Source organism: Leucoraja erinacea, chromosome 5, assembly GCF_028641065.1.
Source record: "Leucoraja erinacea ecotype New England chromosome 5, Leri_hhj_1, whole genome shotgun sequence".
Taxonomy (NCBI): domain Eukaryota; kingdom Metazoa; phylum Chordata; class Chondrichthyes; order Rajiformes; family Rajidae; genus Leucoraja; species Leucoraja erinaceus.
In genome coordinates this window covers 47,381,944-47,404,423 of record NC_073381.1, presented here as the reverse complement: position 1 = coordinate 47,404,423, position 22,480 = coordinate 47,381,944, and the positions used below count along the sequence as shown (strand labels likewise).

General features: G+C 40.3%; 1 protein-coding gene and 1 long non-coding RNA gene across 2 annotated transcripts in view; both read right to left on the bottom strand.

Moving 5' to 3' along the window:
• LOC129697201 (XK-related protein 6-like) overlaps positions 1–22,480 on the bottom strand; it is a 357,932-nt gene that overhangs the window by 304,960 nt on the left and 30,492 nt on the right.
• On the bottom strand, positions 12,032–20,770 carry LOC129697202 (uncharacterized). The gene is made up of 3 exons (XR_008723467.1): positions 20,355–20,770; positions 16,857–16,973; positions 12,032–15,926 (listed from the first exon to the last, which is right to left on the bottom strand). It is a non-coding gene; the product is annotated as an uncharacterized LOC129697202 (long non-coding RNA).

The window sequence follows — 22,480 nt, the reverse complement described above, 5'->3', positions numbered from 1 at the left end:
AATTTTTAATCCAATTGACTAGCTTCCCTTGGATTCACAAGAGACAGCAGATGCTGGAATCTTGAGCAAAATACAAAGTGCTAGAGGAACTCGGCGGGTCAGGCAGCATCTGAGGACTGAGTACATGCACTCTAACTTTCCAGGCTAGCCGACCTCACAGGACTTTGTCAAAGACCTTGTTAAAATTCCATATAGGCAACATCCACTGCCCTACCCTCATTAATCGCCCTGGTGACCTCTGCAAAATACTATAGACATGTGAAACACAATTTCCCTCATATGAAGCCAAGTATAGAAAACAAAACATGGCACAAAGTGATTAGTAACATATAGCTATTTGCTGCCCCAGAGAAATTTCTATATCATGGGGACTGAACAGGTAATCTCACCCCGTTCCTCGCAAACCTTATATATTGGGACCAATAAGCGAGTTTGGTATTCCGACTGCGCATGCCCAGGTCAAAGGTCACTATGCATAACATTGCTGGGAAGCAGTGGAGCAGTAGACTTTAATTTCTTCCGTTTTTTCCAGCTTTGATTCTTCTAGGTAAGAAAATACTGCTTTCAAACTATGAATTAGTTGTATTTATTGTTCCTTTGTTAAAAGCTAAGATTATTTTGTTGTTTTTATTGCTTTATTATGCTTTGGTTGAACGATTTATTGTCCATGGTCGGTGTCGGACCCGGGTCTGTTGAGTTGCTGCTGGGCCGTCCCCGTCCCCTCCCGGGTGCATCGTCCCTGTCCGGGGGCAGCCAGATATGTCGGGCCAGGCCGGGCTTGCAGCCAGCGCAGGGAGGCCGAGTTGCTGCAGCGCTTTGTGTGTATGGCTGGTGCTCGGCTTTCGCCAGGGGGAGGGAAGGGGGGTTGGTCGCTGGCAGTCCCAGGCCCGTAAGAGCGGGGTTGTGCTGGAGTTGGCACTTCTTCTCTGCCCTGGCTGTGGGCCTGGGGCCACTGGTGTCATCAGTCCAGGCCTGTCGTTTGGCCCGGCGGGAGTTGAGCTGGTGTTGGCGCTTCTTTCTCGCACTGGCTGTGACCAACAACACCAGCAGCCCCAGGCCCACAACCAGCATGGAGAAGGATGGAATAGAAAAGACTCCTTCCAAATATAACCCTTGCACAAATGTGAATAAGATTCCCTGAAAGGTATTTTATATGGATTTTGATCAATAAGTTCTCTTTCCATTATTTTCTAGACCATGGAGCAAAATAGAAAAAATTGTCATCTTTATTTGCCAATGCAATCATCATTCAGAAGTACACTATGATTTGGGAAGAACAAATTCAAGTGCATTGTCAGCATCTTTTATCTTAAATTCGGCATTTTATTTACTTAATCTTTCATTTCTACTTTGATTTTCAAAAGCTTATCAGCCTGTTCTCAATTTACTTTCAAAACCACAACTGAGATTTTCTAATGCAATAAAATAAAGCACAGAAACAATGTAGCAGGGGACTTTTTTTATTTGTAATACATTAATTTATAATAATCCATTTTAAAATCTATTAAAACCCAAAATGAAAAATTGCACTGTTCTTCTCCTCTAATATCTTTCTGTGAATGAGTATTTGTTGTATTCCCAATAAACAAATCCAATCTGAAAATAAAATATATCCAATTAATTATATGTCAGTTATTTTGTACATTTAGAACTTTGGTCTTCAAGTAACTTCATATTTCACATATATCCACACATATGTCCATCCACAAGAACCTCCATACTTGACATTTATTCAAGGAAGCTCCATCCTAGAAAAAATCAAACATGTCCAGACAATGGATTTAGAATAATCCAATTTTAATCTCTCTTCTTCCGCTGGTAATTACATTTCTTCATATCTTGGCTCCACAAAATTCTCAAAAATGATACCTAAAAATAATACTGAACATTTCTCACTCGTGAGATTATTTCTAAGCTTTTAATTTTATTCCCCCTCACCTGCAATCATTTAAGCTTTGGCATGCACGCAAAGTCCATCTGGAGTTCCCTAGTTTGATTTTCATCAGAAGCAATGATAAGAGAAATATATTGGATGCTCCATGACGTAAAAAACATTCAAGATAAACTAAATCTCAACAATCTCCACAAATAGATGGCTGGAAACAAAAATGTAACGCCAGGGGAAAAAAAGTCAGAGAAAGTGGTACATTTAAAGAACAAGAGACAATGTTCACTAACATTTCTAAAGACGTGAGAGAACAGAGACCTATGTGCATAAATCTTTACAGGTGGCAGACAAAGCAATTCATTAAGTATGTATAATTCTGGCCTTCATAAAAGTGAGTTGGAGGACAGAACAAGGAGGTTACGTTGAACCACATAAAATACTAGTTAGGTTGCAGCCCTGCCCGAGTACTGAATCCCACTCTGGTAACTACACATTGGCAAAGTTATGAAGGCTGTAAAGAGGGCAAGAAAAAAACTAGAGTGGTTACCGAGAAGAGTGGTTTCACTTAATGATAAACTAAATAACTTGGCCTGTTGGCATTGTAGCAGAGAATAGTGAAAACAGATTTGAGAGAAAGATATAGAATCTTGATAGGTTTAGGTGATAAATAGAAAGAAACTGTTTCCGTTTCCAGACCATGTAAACCTGTACATTAAATGTGATTGGCAAAATATCCAGTGGTGACATGAAGAGATAACTTTTTTTTTAAATAATGCTACAAATAGTTATTATCCCAAATGTGAGGTGCATTCAAGTTCAATCTGATCCAACTCTCATTTAAACTCCAGATGATGCAACATTTTCTCCAATGACAAGAATGGATTCCATTGAGCAAATGAGAAACGTTCTAGCAAACGAGTAGATTACTATTAAAAATATTCTAGATGGAGTTAAGTGGGTTGACTGTAGTGCCACTGCCACAATGAGGTTTTCCACGGTTAACAAGTTGGGAATAAACTGATGTTTGGTCTGAAAGTACTGAGGATGAGAAGCTACAAGAACAGTAATCGAGCAGGAAAAAAGCAGCTCAGGAAGTCAGCATGAAGGAGGAATATAAATTGAAGCAATAGGGTTGGAATAGAGCTTATTTCTGCTGCAGTTTAGACAAAGCAGGTAGAAAAAGAATAGTCAAACCTTGAAACCTCTAAAGAAATACTGACTTTGGGTGAGTGCCAATGTGTCACCACAATTATGTACAATGAGTTTGTGGGGACAAACACATAGTGAAATACAGAAAAACTCAACACTGCTGATTTGGCAACAGCAACCTAGAAGGGAAAAGGCAAGTAATGAAACAGGTGATCAAAATAAATAAGTGGGATGTCTTGTCTGTCGATCTATCTATCTATACATAACTAAAACTTTGATGTTGTGACCTTCTGGTTTTCGATGTTTTTACATTTGCGCAAAAACTGTACCCGATAGCTCTACGTTTTTTTTTGCCAGCTTACTCGCCATTCTCCTGTGCTGCAAGTGCAACACGTTTTGTTCAGATCGGTGGTATAACACAAAGGTTATTAAGGTTTAAAAATCGTATAAAACCGCACACGCACAGATTGGCCAGTCAGCGCCACGCAGATTGGTCTCCACACCTGTCACTCAACCGGGGCGGCGACGCCCCTTCCTGCACTGCGCCCTTTCATGCCTCACTCACAAACTCCTCTCTCCCCTCCTCACAGTAACATATCTACCGGGTTGGGGGGGCGGGGGGGGGGAGTGGGTCAGTAGAGGCCCTGGTCCTCCCTCACTCACCCCTCTCCCCCACCCGCCCTCTGCAACGGCGGTCCCGTCTACCTGTCCTCCCAGGTGAATGGCTGCAACCGCCCATCTCCTTAGCCGCTGCTGCGTTAACTCACCCTCACGGCCCTCTCGGAGATCTTCTCCACCAGCTCGTCGAAACTCGTGGTGCCCAACGTGACAAACACTGACTCCATCCCCCCCCCCCCCCCCCCCCCCCCCCCGGCCCGGCGGCAGCTGCGAACTGGCAGGCAGATGGGCAGGGCCGGGACGGGCCGAACAGCAGCAGCGGGCGGTCAGGGACGGGCCGAGCAGCAGTCGGGGAAGACCGAGCGGCCGCTGAGTCGGAGTGGGCAGAGGAAGGGAGAGTCGGGTTTCAGGGTGGTGGAGGAGTTTCAGTAACTCACACACACACACACACGATGCAAAGTGGTCCAATCATCAAGTCAACAGGAGGGAGGAAGAGGAGGGGGGGGGGGGGGGGGGAGAAAGGGAGGGGGGGGGGAAAGGGAGGGGGGGGGGGAAAGGCGAGGGGGGGAAGGAAGGGGGGAAGGAAGGAGGGGGGGAAGGGAGGGCAAGGGGGAGGACGGGGGGAGGACGAAAGGGGGAAGGGCAAGGGGGGAGAGTGGGGGGGATCAGTAGCATCACAACAGGAACCCATCAGCCGCGTCAGGTGGGGGGGGATGAGGGGAGGAGGGGGGTGAAGTGGGGAGAGGGGTGAAGTAGAGTGGGGGGATGGGGGAGATGGGGAGGGGGGATGAGGGAAAGGGCGGTGGTAAGTGGGAGCGGGGAAGGGCAAGGGGGGGGAGTGAGGGGAAGGGGGAGGATCAGTGGTGTCACAATAGGAACCCGTCTGCAGCGCCTGCTATGGGTAAGTGGTGGGAACGGGACCCAACGGATCCCATTTAGTCTGGTATTAAACTAAAAGGATACTGAACAAGATTATTGGTGGAAGTTGAGATACAGAGGTGCTGCTTAAAAATAGATAGAAGTGGAAAGTGAGAATGATTCATTGTTAAACCAATCAAATTAAAAACTGAAACTTATCGGATTCATATAAATGAAATAGCAAAAATGGTAACATGATCACTATCCCAAAACACCTCACGCAACAGTACTCTGGGGTACTTTCACTAAAGGACTGCAACAATTCATTTTCTCAAGAAGAAATGACTGCTGGCAAAGTCAGCAACCCAAATCTGGATAAAATGAATAATGAAGTAATTAGAAAAGAATATTGTGACAGATGTGGCATTTATGCTATAACTTTATTTTAAAATGGACCAATATACTACTTAGCAAAGAGAGAAAATAATAGAATCCTAACAGAGACTTGGCATTAAAAATAACGTGAAAATGGAAATACAATCAGGATAATTAAATATGGGTGAGATGCCTGAAGACTGGAGGGTTGCAAATGTTGTACCACAACTTAAGAAGAGCTGCAGGGAAATAACTCGGTACTACCGGCTAGAGAGTCTAACGTCTGTAGTTGGAAAGGTACTAGTGAGTATTCTGAGGGATAAGACATACGTACAGTGCATTCCGAAAGTATTCAGACTCCTTCACTTTTTCCACATTTTGTTACGTTAAATCCTTATTTTAAAATGGCTTAAATTCATTTTTTTTAATTATCAATTTACACACAATACCCCAGAATGAAGAAGCGAAAACAGGTGTTTAGAAATTTTTGCAAAGTATTTAAAAATAAATAACTGAAATATCATATTTACATTAGTATTCAGACCCTTTGCTATGACACTCAAAATTGAGCTTAGCTTCGTCCTGTTTCCATTGATTATCCTTCAGATGTTTCTACAACTTGATTGCAGTCCACCAGTGGTAAATTAAATTGATTGGACATGATTTGGAAAGGCACACACCTGTCTATATAAGATCCCACAGTCAACAGTGCATGTCAGAGCAAAAACCAAGCCATGAAGATGAAGGAATTGTCCGTAGACCTCCGAGACAGGATTGTGTCCAGGCACAGATCTGGGGAAGGGTATAAAACAATTTCTGCAGCATAGCAGGTCCCGAAGAGCACAGTGGTCTCTTAAATGGAAGAACTTTGGAACCACGAGGACTCTTCATACAGCTGGCCAAACTGAGCAATCAGGGGAGAAGGGCCTTGGTCAGGGAGGTGACCAAGAACCCGATGGTCACTCTGACAGAGCTCCAGAGTTCTTCTGTGGAGATGGGAGAACCTTCCAGAAGGGCAACTATATCGGCAGCACGACACCAATTAGGCCTTTATGGTAGAGTGATCAGACGGAAGCCACTTCTCAGTAAAAGGAACATGACAGCCTGCTTGGTTTGCCAAAAGGCACCTAAAGGACTCTCAGACCATGAGAAACAAGATTCTCTGGTCTGATGAAACTAAGATTGAACTCTTTGGCCTGAATTCCAAGTGTCACGTCTGGAGGAAATCAGACACCGCTCATCACCTGGCCAATACCATATCTACAGTGAAGCATGGTGGTTTCAGCATCATGCTGTGGGGATGTTTTTCAGTGGCAGGAACTGGGAGGATTACAAGTCAGGATCGAGGGAAAGATGAATGGAGCAAAGTACAGAGAGACCCTTGATGAAAGCCTGCTTCAGAGCGTTCTGAACCTCAGACTGGGGTGGAGGTCCACCTTCCAACAGGACAACGACCCAAAGCACACAGCCAAGACAACGCAGGAGTGGCTTCATGACAAGTCTGTGAATGTCCTTGAGTGGCCCAGCCAGAGCCCGGACTTCAACCCGATCGAACATCTTTGGAGGGACCTGAAAATAGCTGTGCATCAATGCTCCCCATCCAACCTAACAGAGCTTGAGAGGATCTGCAGAGAAGAATGGGAGAAATTACCCAAATACAGGTGCGCCAAGCTTGTAGCATCATACCCAAGAAAACTTGAGGCTGTAATTACTGCCAAAGGTGCCTCAACAAAGTACTGAGCAAGGAGTCTGGATACTTATGTAAATGTGATATTTCAGTTATTTATTTTTAATTAGCTTGCGGAAATTTCAAAACACCCGTTTTCCATTTTTTATTATGGGGTATTGTGTGTAGATTGATGATAATAAAAATGAATTTAATCCATTTTAGAATAAGGTTGTAACGTAACAAAATTTAGAAAAAATGAAGTGGTCTGAATACTTTCTGAATGCACTGTACATTTAGATCAGCGTTTCTCAACCTGGATTCCCCGGAACGCTAGGGTTCCACGAGGTCGCTAGGGGTTCCAAGAGAAATAGTGATAAATAGGCTAATCATATGTAAATGCATTTGTCATTTTTGTGTTTAATTTCACATTCTTAATTTTATTATACACGTACGACATATTTAGCGACGTGTATACGGCGCCAGTGTGAAAAGGTCTTTAGTGGTCAGTGGATAGGAGCTGTACGTGATGGATTCGTGTATCATCAAGTGACTCACTCGAGTGCAGATGCATGCACAGTCTCCATCAGTCCTGCCTGTGCTTCCTATTGTGCTGGTCCAGTCCCTCATTTACCCATGTTATTTAGTAATTTTTACCCATCATTGAGGGATGTTATATGAATTTTAAAAATTGACGTATGTTTATTTTTGTTAGTTTATCAAAAGTTTATTTATGTATGTTTTGTTAGTTTATGAAAAGTTTGTGTTGTTTTCTCTCTCTCCTCCAAGGTACAAATCTTCTGTTTGCCTTTATTTGCTTCAGTTTTGAAATGAAGTTTGATTTCAGTTTTATTTTTGTTTTGTCAATAAACTTGAGAAATACGCAAATTACTGTTTGCTTAAACCAGTTATCAGAAATATATTATGTTTGCCTTATAGAAACATAGAAAATAGGTGCAGGAGTAGGCTATTCGGCCCTTCGAGCCTGCACCGCCATTCAATATGATCATGGCTGATCATCCAACTCAGTATCCCGTACCTGCCTTCTCTCCATACCCCCTGATCCCTCTAGCCACAAGGGCCACATCTGACTCCCTCTTAAATATAGCCAATGAACTGGCCTCAACTACCTTCTGTGGCAGAGAGTTCCAGAGATTCACCACTCTCTGTGTGAAAAATGTTTTTCTCATCACGGTTCTAAAGGATTTCCCCTCTATCCTTAAGCTGTGACCCCTTGTCCTGGACTTCCCCAACATCGGGAACAATCTACGTTTCTATAAGATCCGTTTATAAGTTTATGAAAGAGAAAGAGATTAATAAATATATATAATAATTTTTTATGTAGCGGTTCCCTGAGACATGAAAATTATTTCATGGGTAAAAAGGTTGAAATAAAGGGGTTGGACAGGCTAGATGCAGGAAGATTGTTCCCGATGTTGGGGAAGTCCAGGACAAGGGGTCACAGCTTAAGGATAAGGGGGAAATCCTTTAAAACCGAGATGAGAAAAACTTTTTTCACACAGAGAATGGTGAATCTCTGGAACTCTCTGCCACAGAGGGCAGTTGAGGCCAGTTCATTGGCTATATTTAAGAGGGAGTTAGATGTGGCCCTTGTGGCTAAAGGGATCAGAGGGTATAGAGAGAAGGCAGGTACGGGATACTGAGTTGGATGATCAGCCATGATCATATTGAATGGCGGTGCAGGCTCGAAGGGCCGAATGGACTACTCCTGCACCTAATTTCTATGTTTCTATGTTGAGAAACACTGATTTAGATGGACATGGGATGGTTAGGGATGGGAGATCATGTCCCACAAATCTTTGTAAATGGGAGATCATGTCCCACAAATCTTGTGTTTGTTGAAAATGTCAATAAAAAGGTTGATGAAAGGAGGGCTGTAGACGTTGTATATATAGATTTCAACAAAGCAGTTTCCACATGCTAGGCTGCTCTGGAATGTTAGATCCCATGGAATCCAAGGGGAGCTAGCCGACTGGATAGAAAATTGGTTTCATGGAAGGAAGCAGAGGATGATGGTGGAGGATTGTCTTTCAGACTGGAGGCCTGTAACTAGTGGTGTGCCTCAGGGTTCGGTGTTTTGCCCATTGCTGTTTGTCATCTATATCAATGATTTGGATGATTAGCAAGTTTTCAGATGACACTAAAGTGGGTGGTATTATAGTTTAGATGGTTGTCAGAAATTGCAGCAGGATCTTGATAGACACAGAGAAATGCAAGGCGTTGCATTTTGGGATGTGCAACCAGGGCAGGACCTACACAGTGAATGGCAGGGCTCTACGGAGGGTTGTAGAGCAGAGGGATCTAGGAGTGAGGTACATTGTCCCTTGAAAGTGATGTCCAAGGTAGATACGGTGGTCAAGAAGGCTTATGACACATTGGCTTTCATTCGTCAGAGTATTGAGTATAGAGGTTGGGGACTCTAGTGCCTGATCTTCAGGGAGAGGTCGAGCAGGATAGGACTTTATTCCTTGGAGCGCAGGAGTATGAGGGCTGATCTTATAGAGATAGGGTAAATGCACAATATCTTTTACCCAGAGAAGGAGAATCAGGAACCAAACTACATTGGTTTAAGGTGAAGGTGGGGGAAAGATAGGAACCGAGAGGCAACATTTTTTACACAAAGGATAGTAGGTATATGGATCGAGCTACCAGAGGTAGTGCAGAGAGAAGGGTCTTGACCCAAAAAGTCACCTGTTGCTTTTCTCCAGATATGCTGCCTGGCCTGTTGAGTTACTCCAGTTTTTAGTATCTATTTACCAGAGGAGGTAGTTGAGGCAGATACTATCACAATATTTAAAAAACATTTGGTCAGGTACATGGATAAGATAGGTTTGGAGGGAAATGGGCTAAAATCCCAGCATGTGGGTCTAGTGTAGATGGGTCACTTTGGTCAAGTTGGGCATAGAGCCTGTTTCCATGTTCTATAATTCTATGTCAGCATAGATTTGAAAGTGGTTCAACCTGACCAGCACTAGTGATTAAGCACAAGATCTCTTGATTAAGTAACAAAGATTTAGAATGCAGGAAATACAAGACATGTAGATTTTTAAATAACCCTCAATAAGGTACCATATTGTAGATACATCTCAGGTCGGTGCCCATGAGTCGGGGAACAGGTAACAGGTGGAAAAACATGCTGGCAACAAATAGAATAGGACTTAAGAGTAGATGCTGAGATTGCAATTGTTAGAAATTGCTCTAACACAGCAACTAATGATGGGATCAGATGTTCGCAATTTACAAAAATAGGAAATTCTGAAAGACATCTTTAAAATGAGCAAAATCACCCAAAAGGGGATATTGGAGAGTGATATATTTAAAACCAAAGAAAGATTGCAACAAAAATACAGAAGAACAATCAAATTTATAGGTACACAAAAATGCTGGAGCTCAGCAGGTGCAGCAGCATCTATGGAGCGAAGGAAATAGGCAACGTTTCGGGCCGAAACCCTTCTTCAGACTGATGGGGGTGGCGGGGAGAAGAAAGGAAAAAGGAGGAGCCCAAGGGCTGATGGATGGGAGGAGACAGTCCGAGGGCTGAGGAAGGGGAGGAGACAGCAAGAGCTAAAAAAATTGGGAGAATTCAATGTTCATGCCCGCAGGATGTAGACTCCCCAAGCGGAATATGAGGTGCTGTTCCTCCAATTTCCGGTGTTGCTCACTCTGGCCATGGAGGAGACCCAGGACAGAGAGGGCAGATGGGGAATGGGAGGAGGAGTTGAAGTGCTGAGCCACCGGGAGATCAGGTAGGTTCTTGCGGACCAAGCGGAGGTGTTCGGCGAAACGATCGCCCAGCCTCCGCTAGGTCTCACTGATGTAGATCAGCTGACATCTAGAGCAGCGGATGCAATAGATGAGGTTGGAGGAGATGCACCTGGAACGACTGCTTAGATCCTTGAATGGAGTCGAGGGGGGAGGTAAAGGGACAGGTGTTGTATCTCTTGCAGTTGCAATGGAAAGTGCCCGGGGAGGGGGTGGTACGGGAGGGATGGGAAGAATTGACAAGGGAGTTACAGAGGGAGCGGTCTTTGCTAAATAAATTTAGGGTGAGAAAATTTAGGGTGACAAATTTATAGAACTGGGGGATGTTGTTGGCAAATTAAAATCAAGATAGATAAGTGATGTAAGAAAAAGAGATTTTACGAGATAGAGGATGAGTAGTTTAGGAAATCGCAAAGTACTAAAAATTGTGAACACGTAACATAGGCCATGAAAGCAAAGTTTGGTGGCCCTGAATGGGAAGAACTGAATGTTACAGTTACATTAAGCTCTCAGGAAAGACTAAATAGGCTGGTCCTTTCTCAAAACGTAAAAGCTAAGGCTGATCGAATGAAGATCTTGCAAATGCAGAAGTCTTTTGACAGTAAAGGCAGAAAATGTAGAAGAGGAAGTAACACTAGGATCAAACTATACAAGTCACAAATAAATTTAGGGTGAGAAAATGCAGCACCCCTACTATGGAGGTAAAGTAAATGAATGTACTTTACCTCAATTGCCATTTGGAGAGGGTATAGAAAAACATAAAGTGGGTAACACATGCAGTTTGGGCTGAACTGTCTGCTTGCTTTGAATATTACACATTTGGGGAGCAATGCATGCTACAATCCCTTAACAGAGAATCCTGAGGAAGGCAAAAAGGAAATTCTTCATGAGGAATTTGAGGGTAGGTATCAAAGCAGAGAGTGGTTGAAGAATAATGAAGGAACAAATAATTAAATTAAGTTTATTTGATCAAGGAGTTGAACTGTGGCATGGTCACATGACTGAATTGGAGCAAATCACATAAAATTGGCTTATGTATGCAGAGCCACTGAAAGCAAAAGGCACAGAAGCCTGAATTGCATGAACCTATCAAAGAATTCAAGCAATATAATTAGGGGTGTGAAAAGGTAGAACACTGTTATGAGGTGCAACTGTGTCAAAGCTAAAATAACATTACATTCACCTTGTTAACTACATAACACATCGGATAATGTGAAAATTAACCCTGGAGACTTGAACTATTGATATTGGCCAAGTGAAATTGAAATGTTTACATTTATGCCACCAGGTCAGCACCCTTATAGCTTAAAGATAATTATAATCTTTATTGAATTATCTTTAATATATGCAAAAACACGTGCAGATGCAAATGACAAACCCCTCTAAAACTGAGATTTTCATAAAATAGTTTCAGTTATGTTTTAACCAAAATTCAGAGAAATATACAAGTTAAAATTTGTCATTACAAATATCTCCCAACTGATCCTTGTAATGGATGAAAAACACCAAATGTATTACCAACTAATGCAGAGCATTCCAGGTTCAATAATAACATACTGCTAACACAGATTAGAGGTTATGAGAAGTACATAGTCAGAAGCATTTCACATAATTTTAAATGAATGAAACTGTCCAAAAGGTGGGAAAATGGCTTGTGATTCAGAAATAACTTAAAATGAAAGAAATGCAAAGAACAGTATCCAGTTAAGTTTATTCAGTTAGAGACATCTGTCTCTGATATCGCTGAACAACATAACCAACACCAGCAAACATCCATCTAATTCACATTCAATATCTTTCACTACTTTTGTGTGATTGACAACAAACAAGCGAAGAGAACCAAGTTTTACATTTCACCAATGGGCACATCTTCAGATGTAGCTACATGGCTATTATCAAAGCAAAAATGCTTGTGGTATTTCATACTTCGTATTGCCCATAGTAATTTTGATGTTGTTTAGGGATAATTCTGCATGTGATGATGTCTTTCAGAACGATTGATTCAACTTAAAGCCGATTGATAAATGTATAAGGACACTTCAAAATTACTTTAACCTATAGTCTTGTGGATGACTTCTGACAATGTAAAACAGTTTACCCAAAAGGTGCTTTATCAGATGAAATCCAAGAGAACATCTTCAAACAAATGAAGGTAACAGAAAAGTAAAACACAACTGCAACTAACCACGTTTTGCTTAGAACTATGGAATTATAACAACTATTCAGTTCGCCAGGTTTATGTGGCTTTATGTTAAAGCTATCCTCTCCCTCTTCATCTTCCTGTGGTACACAATTTTAGATATTTCCTTTTAGATATTTACCCAGCTCTATTTTGAATGTTACAATTGAATCTGCCTTCACTACCATCTGTGGTAACGCATTCCACCCATTTACAACTTGTTGAATAAAATAATTTTCCCTTGTGTCACTTTTGGTTCTTTCTCCAATCAACGTTCTATATTTTCAAGTTCTCAATCGCACTATTAACAGGAAAACTTATTATCTACTCTGTCCACATCCTTAATGATTTTAACTATTTGTGTTAGATCTAAGGGATCTAACTCTAAGGTCTAAGATCTAAGGATCTAACCGCTACCTCTAAGGGAGAACAATTCCAGATTCTCCAGTCCATGGACATCCTGGGATCACTTTTGGTAAATTTCTGGCACTCTCTCCAAAATCTTTCTCTCAAGTGTGTAATCCAGAATTAAACAAAATTCACAATGTGGCAAAACCAAAACTCTAATCATCATGACATCCTTCACCTTTACTTTATGTCTCTATTTATCAACCCAAGATTACTGATCTTGTTTCCTCTTGGAGTTGTCTTTTCTATATTGCTTCTGTTCATTCTTTCTATCAAAATCCAAACAGACCCTCTAACCTTCATTTTTGGTGACGTCCACTAAATGGAACTAAGTGGAACCTTTTGGAAGTCCATATATACATCAATCCGATTTTCCTCATCAACCCTTTCTGTTACTTCATTAAAAGACAATCAAAATACTAGATACAATTAGCTTTTTTTTTAAATCCATGCTTATTTTGCGGAACCAATCCACTTGTCCAAAAGACTGCCTACTCAATCTCTGATTATTGTTTCTGGAACTGGTCTGTAATTATTTGTTATCTCTTTATATATTTTTTTAAACAAGGGAGTGGGTAATGTTTACAATTTTAAACCATCACGCACTCTGAATGTATCAATGTTTGGGAAATTATGACCAGGATCTCTATAATTTCCCTTATTTCTCTCAGATGCTTCCCAGGTGATATATCCACCAACTGCAGTTTGTTTATTCAGAATCTTAATTACATCTTCTTTACTGATACTCAAACAGCATTATCTTCTACAATGAAAACTGATATAAAATACGTTAGTACTTCAAACACTCATTGACTCTGTCTCCTTTTGCAATTTTTTTTTTCTCTGATCTAACCCATCTCTCCTCTTACAACCCTTTTCCTTTCAAATATCTATAGAATATTGTAGAATGTCCTTATCCACTTGCTGCTGCTTTAGTACTCTCACTTTGATTTTTTTTATTTCCATTTTTTTAACATTGTCTCTGTACTTTGTGTAATCAATCCAATCCTTGCTTACATTAACATCTGGAATTTATCATATGCTGTATTCTACTTTACTTTACTCTGTTTTTCAGCCATTGTGCTTTCATTTTCCTGTTCTTCCTACCCTTTGTAAGATGGTTTTCCAAACATTAAGCAATAGCAATTGGCCCATTCTTTGGAAAGCGAACCAAAATGTCACACACGTGACCAGATGTCATCACAAAGTGATACATTTAAAAAAAAACTCTTGTGAGATTAATCTTATTCATTGCTATTTTCCCACCTACAGAACTATAATGCATGTCTATGAACATTCTAGCTTTTTAAACTTCAAAGTTTGTATAATGCTTCCGTGTGGTGTCACACACGTGACCATTCATATTTTACCACTGACTCTAAACATTGTCAGCATAACATTAAAAATTCACTTGATAAACCGAAAAAAAATATGAACCATATATACAGTACAAAACAATATACCTGTAATGCTTTCAGAATTAGAAGAGATGTATTCCACAATGTTTCATCTTTTTGGTCACAAACGTGACTAAGAATGGGCCAATTGCTTTGTGAATTATGATTAAAACAAAGTACTTGTGCTATAAGTATTTGTGTTCAAACCATTCTTTGCACACTTTAACCAATCAAAATCTCTTTACTCTAGATTACAAAGCTGTTGAATTTGTAGAATCTGAATTTTCAAAATGGTGGCTCTGAACATTGGAAATAAATCAACATTGTCATCTTATTAAAATATGCCATCCAACAACTCTCCAAAGTCAGAAACAATACTTCTAAACAACAGTCAATTCAATGACTGGATAGCACACAACAAAAGCTTTTCACACAACAAAAGCTTTTCACTGTGCCTCGGAACACATAACAATAATAAACTAAACTAAATCACAGATTTGTTACAGCATGGAAGGAAACTAATTGCCAACAAGTCATTATGGATTCTGTGTAACAGCAATCCAATTAGTATCACTCATCCACACTATCCCATTTTGTTCTTCTAGATACATACGTATTATTCGCATTCCAAACCACTCATGGATGTACAGTTCAGAAACCAGCCCACTGACCCATCACATCCATTCAAATCTTTTTGGCCATCTATACTAATCTTATTTGTTCTTTTATTAGTTTCCTGTGCTTTCATGCTTTCCCTGGTCAAGTGTAAATCTAAATGTCTCTTAAGTGTAGTGATTGCATCCAATTCTCCTCTTATGGCAAGGAGTTCCACTTATCAACCATTGCCTATGTAAAAACTTTCACCAAAATACCCTTTAAAAATCCTTCCTTTCACCTTAAACCTTGTTTTTAACACACCTACCATGGGATGAAGATACTGTTCCTCACCTTACCTGGGGATCATTAGCTATTTGCCTTCATTCTATATATCCCAGTTCTTGAAAATCTCCATCACTGGGAACAGTTTCTCCCTTTCTACTTTGCCCATATTTTTTTAAATGAAAGAGGAAGAATATAAAATCAGCGAGTGTTTGGTGGGGGCTTGCAGGCAAGGCAGGGAACAATAGTCAGAATGATATTGCAATAGAATCTGGAAAGATTTTCAATTCATTGGTTAAACCTTGCTAATGCCATCATTCTATAATGCTCAGAGCCATCATGCTGAAAGCTAGGATAGTTTTCACAGATTTGCAGTTGATAGTAAATGATTGTGATTTGTCCCAGCACTTTTAAAATGCTTTGGTATGATCAAAGTGCAAAACTAACTTAGTTATGTTGAACACTGAAATAGTTTAAACGTTAAGTTCTTCATATCACTGAAATAATACTCAAACTTGTCATCCATGTAGGGATTGTCACATTATTTGTTGAAAGAACGTAATACAACGTTTAATTAATGTTGTTTCTGCTACAGAATGCACAAGCACCAAATTCATGTTTAGGTCAAATATTATAATTTTGATCAGAATCTATAATAGTTGTACATTTAAAATAAATATAGTCATCATGTTCTTATGAGTGGACATCACTGAAATTCTGTAAAACCTAAAAGAAGATAAAAGGAAAAACAAAAACATTAATTAAAATGAATTCAGCACAGAAAAACAAAACAAAGATGAATTTAAAACAAAATTAAGCAACTTAAGGTTAAAATTAAGATATATGAATGAATATAGTTAAGTCATAATGTTTCCAATGAAACCAATTGTTGTTTGTTAAAATGAAAAACATTTATAACCAGCAATTTGCTGTTACCATTATTAATATATTTTGTGCCAAAATAATCCTACAGTATGTTGTCTTAAAAAAATAGATAGCTAGATCAGTGTTTTCAGATTTCATTCCCAACCATGATACAAGGCCCCGTCTAAATAATTTAATAACCAGCTTAAAAATGGATAATAAAAACGGTAATCAAGCTTTAAATGGCTACTCAGTAATTTATTTACAGAAATATCCCACATGAATACTTAGGACATTAAGACTAGCAACACTCTCCATCAAATCTGTTTATCCACCAAATTTATCACATTCTTTTCCACATTCTAAACAACCTACTTGAGCAGAACATGCAAACTCTAAAGCTTTACATACATGTAGCACCATAATCACCCATGTTAAGGCATGCACTGAGGAGCTGCTTCTGAAACAAATCTGTATATTTTTTATCCCATCTCTCCTACCCCGTTCTAACTCCTCCAAAACCCGCTTCAACACCCCGATGCGGGGTTAGATGCTCTGCTCTCACAAAACAAGTCACCCAACAAGAACAAAATCCAAAATCCAGCTGATGTTACAAATCTGAACTTGTCACCAAAGAGGTGAATTCCACACTTTAAATTAAATCACGATTGTGAAGCCGCAACATAGTATTGAAATGAGAAACTGGAAAGCCAAGCACACTGGTGTGAGGTAGCCGGGGTATGGGAAAAATGTCACAGGTTGGTCAGGAGTCTTTAGCATTTTCTCCATTACCATTCATACTGTAGGGTTCATCTCCCACTCCTGGGCATCTCAGAGACTGCTAGACTTCAGCTTCTTTTAGACTATAGACACTGACCATTATATCGATGCCATCATTCCTCTGATGAGCTACGGTAGAAAAACAAATGGATGAATTATGACACCACTTAATAACATCTCCTATATCACAAAAGCCTCTCACTGTAACATTCAATGTAATGCAGCTTCTGCTATAACATATATCCCTTAAAAGGCTTGTCACACTTTCGCCCAAAGTTAACAATGCAGAACTTACTATCTGTACGTTCTGTAGCAATACCATTTTGAGGAAACATTTTGAAATGTTAGTATAAATTCACAAAACAAAAAAATCGGACAAATGTACAAAATAGCTAAAAGTACAGCAAAACAAAAGGTAATGCAAATGACTTCACGGAGACCTGAAGTAACTCAAATCATAAAAGATAAATGACATAAAATTAATTGAAATTAAAAATGTGAATTCTAGGCAGCAATAGTCCAGTAGACTATTTTAACAGAATGCAGAGCACTGAAATAAAAAAACAGAAAATGTGGAAATACCTAGTGGGTCATCATCAGTGGAGGAGAGGGGAACATAGTTAATGGTCAACAATTTCTCTCCACAGATGCTGTCTGAACTGTTTTCTGTTTTTATATTAGAGAAACGTTTGTTCGATGATGCATTATACATACATTGCTGAAAGACAGAGGTTCTAATTCCAATACTCTTCTTGGTTAAAAGAAATTGGAAGCTGTAAATTCACTGAGCACTTTTAAACAAATTTTAAGGCGGTCAGTCAGGATCTTTATAGGGGGGTTGCATGAAAGATCACTGGGTCAGAGGGCTCGACACACAAAGCCACTAAATCCATCTGGAGGACATCCGTCACTTCCGGTATATGTTATTAATGCTAAAAACGCGTACTTTCCTACCTGTTAAAAACCGCCAAAATGTTGAATTGTTGCGCTGAAAAAAAATTGTGGGAGTCGGGGTAAGTGTGAGAGACATGTACCCAACTTTAGAATTCCAAAAGTGAAGCGAAATGAAGGTATAGAGATGCGAGAACTGAAGGGACAACTGCAGCTAAAGTGCTTGATAAACATTGGCCGTGCAGATATCGGAATTGAAAATATTGGGAATTATCGCGTTTGCTCATTGCATTTCATCAAGTAAGGCATTATTTGTGTTTTTTCTTGATTCCTTTGGTATCTAAAAAATCTCAGAAGTGATAAATCTGGCTGTAAATTTTTCTTCAGAAGCGTTTTCATTTTGTATGTAAAAACCCACGGGAACTATGGGCGATTTAAAAAAATTACAGCCAGATTTATCACTTCTGAAACTTTTTAGATGCCAAAGGAATCAAGAAAAAACACCTTAGTTGATGAAATGCAGTGAGCAAACGGCCAATGTTCGCCAAGCACTCTGGCTGTTGTTGTCCCTTCAGCTTTCGCTTCTATCTGCCGTAATTTCTCCTCACTTTTGGAATTCTGAAGTAGGCTAAATGTCTCACATGCTTATCCCGATTTCCATAATTATTTACAGGCAAAAATTGACAATTTCAGTGGGTTTTAACGGGCCCGCTACGCTGGAAACTATGGTAAGTGCCTACCTGCAGTTCATCGCGTGTAATCCATTTGGAGTAGCGTAGCAACAGTATGGGTCATGGGTCGTGACCCGACTGCCGTGAAACCTCCCTATTCAGGCAATGGGCTAAAAGCAAATCTACGTTGCCAAATGCTGCAGTTATGACAAGGATGTGAGAAGTTTATTATTTTACATTGAGTTTTAATGGATAACGTGTGAGTGAGGATTGGCATAGTGTGGTTGAGAATATTGAAAACACGTTCATATAGGATAATTGTATAAACATCATAGACAAGATTAATAAAAGTATCAGACAGCAACAGCCATCAGTCAATTGTTAGTAAATAACTGTTGACTATCTTTATGGGGGCATGATAGTTAAAAGCACCAAAATACATCTTACAGCCTGAAACAGACTGAAAATGTAGCACATTCAAATGGCTGTTCTAAATTTAGGATCTTAACTGCCTGTAACTACCTATAAACTAGCTCTGGCTACTCTGGTTCAGGTTGAAATTGAGACCAACCTAAAAGGTCTGAATGAAGTCCATCCAGCTCCTCAACAAGAAAGTTGTCAACAAGAGACATCCGACAGAGAGCTTCATTTGATGCAGACAGGGAGACGACTATTGTTACAGCAACGCCGTTCCATTTTAAAACCAAATTCAGCTGATGATAAACAACCTCATATGGCCCGTGACCAACTTAATACATCAAACTACGTAATATCACTCTTGCCACTCAGTCACACTTGCTTGAACCAGAACAATACAAGCTCAACACTGCTAATGTCCACAAAACAGTCGTTGAGTACTTTTGTTGAGTACTTCTTTTATTCTTCTTTAATACTTGCTCCATAATCAAAGATTTTCAGAATAACCTTTATTGCCAATTTTCAGTCCTCCCTAATATATTTCATTTATGAATTTGAAATTCACATGACAACTCCTTAGGCCACGTCAAACACGTGGTGGTGGCATTACATTTTTGAGGACTTAAAACATCCGTTGCTCAGTGATAACAGAGAACAATAATAGAGATGTAAATAGATTTTCAATATATTTTTTAGATACATTATACAACTTAATTATCTCTCTAATTCTAGAGGCTTTCTGCAGACTATTCTCATTTCTTTAAATGTATTTTTTAAATAGTACACAGTGGTCAATGTGTGATATTTTTCCAATAGCACTACTTTGATTTCTGGTAGCGTTAAGGAGGCGTAGCTCACTTGAATGGTTTAAAATCAAAAAGTAAATCTAACCTCTTTCACCATAAATGTCTCACAAAATATTTTCTATGTTGCAAATACCCACTACTGGAAATCAACAAAAAAAATGCAGATGCTAGAAATGACTAAACCAAAAACAGAAGGAAAAAAAACAGGATATGCCAGAAACACTCAGTAGGCCATGCAGTATCTATGGAAAGAGAACAATGTTAATGTTTCACATCAAAGACCTGGATATTGGATCCTACACATAATAATAAAAAACAAAAAAAGATGGAAACAATATTTCAGAGACTCGATCCACAAAAACATTTACCTGCCACTATTTCAATTTGAATAATTACACATTAGTTTCACTGCAGGCATGATATTCACCTCCAGAAAAAAAAAGTAGGAAGTATTGGCCAGGGGTCCAGGAGGTTGGCTAGGTTGCTAAAGGTTGGGGACCAGGGGCATTTTCAATAAATTGAAAGTTTTCTGCTGGTAGTTTACATAACAGAAGTGAGATTCTAAATTACTTACCCTTTATTCTTAAACTGTGGCCCCTGGTTCTGGACTTCACCCAACATCGGGAACATGTTCCCTGCCTCTAGCGTGTCCAATCCCTTAATAATCTTATATGTTTCAATAAATGACTTAATACAGCTAAACAAATCTTTACAAAAAATGTTACCTGAAATGTCTCTTTGCCTCGCACTGAGATGAGAAAAAAACTTTTTCACCCAGTGAGTTGTGAATTTGCGGAATGCTCTGCCACTGAAGGCAGCGGTCTCGTCTCCTTCAGCAACACCTCGGTCTCCCTTCCTGAGCTCAGCCACCCACTTCTCCTCAACTCACCTACATTCACTTCTTCTCACCTACACCTCGACTAATCCCCTTGCCTCACTAAACCCCTCGCCTCGACGATACCTCCCTACCAAACTTCTCCTCACACCTAAACCTCGACTAAACCGTACCTCACTAAACCTTGCCCCTCAAATAAACCTCACTAAACTTCACCCCACCTCACCTCAAAACTAAACCTCCCACGACTAAACTCTGCCTCACACCTAATCCGCACCTCGACTAATCGCTGCCTCTCACCCGCTCCCGCTATTTATTGCCCCCCCAGCCGTTAGTGGCGCCTCACATGAGCGGAGCGGCACCAACCAAGGGGGCGGGACCGGGCACGGAGAGCGGCGCAGGCGCACTGCCCGGGAGAGCCGGTGGGAAGGGTGGGGCACCCTCTTTCTGAAGTTGACATCCGAGCCCGAGCCCCGCCCGCCCGCAGCCCCTTCCTGCGGGAGCGGGAGAGAGGCGGCAATTAGTCGAGGCAGGGATTAGGTGCGAGGTGGAGCTTAGTTGTGAGGTGGGAGGTTTAGTCGAGGCGAGGTTTAGTGAGGTGAGGTTTAAGTGTGAGGTGAAGTTTAGTCGAGGTGAGGTTTCGTAGTGAGGTATGTGGTTTCGTTGAGGCGAGGTTTAGTCGAATCGAGGGGTTTAGTCGAGGTAAAAAATGCATTAATTTCTAGAAAAACAAAAAAATCTGAATTCCGATTTAAATCGGAAAAATTTCATGCCTGGTTCACTGTCAATAGATAGCCAAAATTGATTGCTGCAATAAACTTAACAGGCAAGAGCCTTGATCTGTGTAGGAAGCAACTGCAGATGCTGGTTTAAACTGAAGATAGACATAAAAAGCTGAAGTAACTCAGCAGGACAGGCAGCATCTCTGGAGAGAGGGAATGGGTGACGTTTCGGGTCGAGACCCTTCTTCAGACTGGTTAGGGATATGGGAAACGAAAGATATAGACGATGATGTGGAGAGATTTAAAAAAAATGAATAAAAGATATGCAAAAAAATAACGATAATAAAGGAAACAAGCCATTGTTAGCTGTTTGTAGGGTGAAAACGAGAAGCTAGTGCGACTTGGGTGGGGGAGGGATAGAGAGAGGGAATGCCGGGGCTACCTGAGGTGAGAGAAATCATAATTCATACCACTGGGCTGTAAGCTGCGCAAGCAAAATATGAGATGCTGTTCCTCCAATTTGCATTTAGCCTCACTCTGACAATGGAGGAGACAGAGGACAGAAAGGTATGTGTAGGAATGAGAAGGAGAATTAAAGGCAACCAGGAGATCAGGTAGGTTCAGGCGGGCTGAACGAAGAGCCTTGATTTCATGGTCAGTGACAAGGCAACAATATTTAGCATTACATCACAGAAAACTAACCATAACAATCAAGGTGAACGCTGACCTGTGGGCTCCCCCTTTTCTGACACTGTTGGTGGTCAGGAATTAATGGTTTCAAGGGGATTCCCTAGAGTCAGCAACAGTGGTTCCATGAAGATGTCTGAATGCCCAATCGTGATGAAATATTCTTAAATAGCAAATCAGGAAAGTAAAGAAAAACTAACTTTTTACAGGGTACAAAATAAAAATTGAAAGACAAGATTAAGACAAAATATCAACTTTCTACATAAAATGTTTAAATCTATTAGATTTTGAAATATTTATCTGAGGGTATTACAATCCATTCAATGTTAAATTACAGCGTCAGATGTTGCAAAACAATATTTATATGTTATTAACACCTGGTTGCTCACTGGATGCTCTCAGACTTTTACAAATATTTTAGGACTGACAACAAGAAATTACTAAAGAAGGCACAAAAGGACACAAAGTGCTGGAGTAACTCAGCAGGCGAGGCAGCATTTCTGGAGAACATGGATAGGCAACATTTCAAGACAAGACCCTTCTTCAGAAGGCACATGTGTCAGTCTTGCTGCTCATGCAGAGATGATCTGGCTGATTTATGTACATG